This window comes from Panthera pardus, unplaced genomic scaffold, assembly GCF_024362965.1.
Source record: "Panthera pardus isolate Hobbes unplaced genomic scaffold, ASM2436296v1 HiC_scaffold_1, whole genome shotgun sequence".
In the NCBI taxonomy this organism is placed as follows: Eukaryota; Metazoa; Chordata; class Mammalia; order Carnivora; family Felidae; genus Panthera; species Panthera pardus.
This window is the reverse complement of record NW_026526654.1, coordinates 37895365-37898645: the sequence shown is the minus strand read 5'-3', so window position 1 is coordinate 37898645 and position 3281 is coordinate 37895365.

Here is a 3281-nt window from a genome sequence, read left to right as displayed (position 1 = left end):
CCGCTTAAGCTACAGGGACGCCTGTGTTGACTTGAGCTGTGCACGTTTGATTCCAAACCAGGGATTCATAAACACAGAGATCTATGTCCTTTCTCTCTCACTTGAGAATCAGAATTTCTGGCCAGACATTCCAGTCAGAATAGGAACGACTGGCCTGCAATCTTTGCAATTAATTTGAGAATCTCTCCACAATAAAAAGACCCTCTTCGCTGCCCACCCCCAACCCTCAAGTAAGGCTAGAAATAGGATAGATTAACTGAATCTTCAACAGGCAATTTCAGATGTTGTAGATGCACTTTTGCTGTGTGATTAATTGCCTCAATGTTTGGCAAGTACTAAACGGGAGAGTTTTGTGGGGCGGAAGTCGGAGAGCAGGCTGCGGCTGGCCCGCTGTTTGTTACTGCTCAGGCCCAGCCTCTGTGCTCCCTCAACAAAGCACAGCTGCTTCATGTCTGTCACAATCAATGGGATGACATTTCCCAACTGGTAATTACCAAAAGGATTCCTGTTGATGCCTTTTGGAACTGCCAATCTTGACGGTAGCTCTTGGCTCCTGCTGAGTACAGTATGTCTGCAGTTGGGCTTTTTATCTCCATTTTCATACTTGAACTGAAAGAAAGGTTTGTGTGGAGACTTGTAGCTTACCGCCTCGTGTACCTCTTCCTTCCCCTCACCTGTCTACATGTTAAGAATATCACAGAGACTCTAAAATCCTCTGCATATGCCAAAAAAGACTGGTCTGGAGGTAAACTAGGAGAACGGTGCCTAAGAAACATTATCAAAAGCACTAATGTGAGTTGCAAATGAAAGTTTTTACCTCTTACCCCCCCAAAACATAAAAATATAAGGCAGGTATTTTCTGGTCTTTAAATGAGAGCCTTCCTCATAATTTGGTATTCACCAAAGAGAAGAATTCAGAATTTCTTGGATCCAGGAATCTAGGAAAAACCTTCCAAGTTGACATCTCTTCCTATTACATATACAGTATTCCAGGCACTGGGATGCCATTTATCAGACAGTTTTTAAAGGAAAATAAATAAGGCTGTAGCCAGGTGGCTCTATGGGAGGCATCAACCTGTAAACACATATCCTAGAGGAAAACGTTTATTCCTTCCTTCTCCCAGTGATTCATGGCAGGGGTGTGCCGTATGCCAGATGTTGTTCTGGGTGCTGAGAACTGGAACGGTAGCAAAGGAGGTGGGGATCACAAAGACGCTATTCAGATCGCACACTGAAATTGAGAGACCCTCTCCTTCTACCTGGATTCTCCCTACCGATCCTGGGCTCTTAAAGTCCTAGATTCTTAAGCATATACTCATTTCCTCCCTGGTCATATTTCGATGAGCCGGTTGTGGTTTTCTGAGCCTTGGAGTTAAAAGCATTAAAACACACAGAATGTAGATGGATTGGAGAACTCAGGCACATGAGTGTGGCTAAGGTGGAAAAATTCAGGGCAAAGTAGAAATTTAAAATGGTGAAAAAATACACATGAAAAGAAGGAAGACAAACAAAGATTACTTAGTATAGGTTTGTTCACAGATTGAGTTTGTTTGACAAGAGTGCCGAGACCAAAAGCAGATTAGTGGCTGGCAGTAGTCGAGAATGGGTGCCACTGTTAATGGGCTAGGGTTTCTTTTTGAGGTGACAAAAATGTTATAAAATTAGATTGTCATGGCTGCACAACTCTGAATATACTGAAACCTACTGAATTGTGTACTCGAAAAGGGTCAAATCTATGGTATATGAATTATATCTCAAAGCTGTTACTTAAAAAGGGCACTGTGGGGCGCCTGGGTGGCTCAGTCAGCTGAGCATTTTTGGCTTAGGGCATGATCCCAGGGTCGTGGGAACTGGCTCTGTGCTGAGTGTGGAGCCTGTTTAAGATTCTCTGTCCCTCTGCCCCTCTCCCCTACTCACATGTGCATGCAGCTCTCTCTAAAATAAAAAATAAAAAAAAGCACGGTCTCAAGCTTGATTAAGGTGAGGTAGGAACCTAAACTGAGTGTTCCTTCAGCAGGCAATCTTCCTTCTGAATCTCTGATAAACTTAGTTTCTCCATAGGAGAAACTTACCCAAGTATTTTAAGGAGTAAACTGTTGTAGCTTAGGCAATGGGGGAGAGAGAGAGTATCAATTATGACAACTGGTAATATGGTAGAATTGATACTATAAATACTTATGTATCTAAAATGAGAAACGAGCCAAAAAGCTGAAAATATGTGAGAAAGCTGTTTGTCTTTGCTGTTGAAGATGGCAGCCTCTAGTCAAAGGTATTTAAGTTGGAACTAATTATTATTGAATCCATTTAAGTTCAGTTTTTTGGTCCCACTAGCCACATTTCACGTGCCTAGTAGGCTCATGTAATTGATGGATGGGGCAGATACAGAACCTTCCATTGGAAAGCTCTGCTCCAGGTGTTAGGTGGTGTGGTACCCTACTTCACAACATCCCCACTGTTTTCCCTCATAGAAGAACCTAGAACACAGTCTCCTCTTTTTCAAGAGTCTGCATGGATAGTCCACTGAAACTCAGGACTGTCCTAGTGCAAATGTGAGACCTCATTGTATCACGCAGGGCTTCAATCAGCAGTGAGCTGAGATTTCCTCATGATCATTAGTTTAGTACTCCTAAAGCTTAGGTTTTATTTAGAATTCTGAATTAAGTTTCTTTATAGTGTTTTAGATATTTATTTCACTTTTTCTGTCTCTTCTTTTTAGGTACATAGTTTAAAAATCTGACAAATATTTGACAAACACGAGTGGCCACATCCCAAATATTTACCCATCAGGACATGATTTACCCAATAGTAAATAATGTCTTTGTTTACTTTGTCACAATTTCCTGGCCTATGAAATGGAATTTGTACTTTCTTACGTCATGGCATCTAAAAAATTAAGATTTGGGGATTATTTTCATAAGGTGTCACAAAGAAAACTGTGTAAGGTAAAGTAAATAATTATTATAAAATTTCTTTTAAAAAAATGACTTCTAATCTAATTATCTTAATTGACAGTAATGTTGGGTAATACCCGAAAAAATACATAAATCGCAAGACCACCCTGTAAGACATCTCTCAGAGGTAAATGTTATAATCATTTGGTTGTAGTTTTTCATCTTTGCTTTATACTATATATATAGTTTCACAGAATTGGAAGTATGTTGCCTGTGCCCTTAACTTCCAGTCCTGAGCTTAACCAACTTCACTGTGTAGCATGGTGGTTAACAATGTTGACCCTGGAGCCCTCACTGCCTCTCTACAGAGGCCAGCTCTACAATTTACTA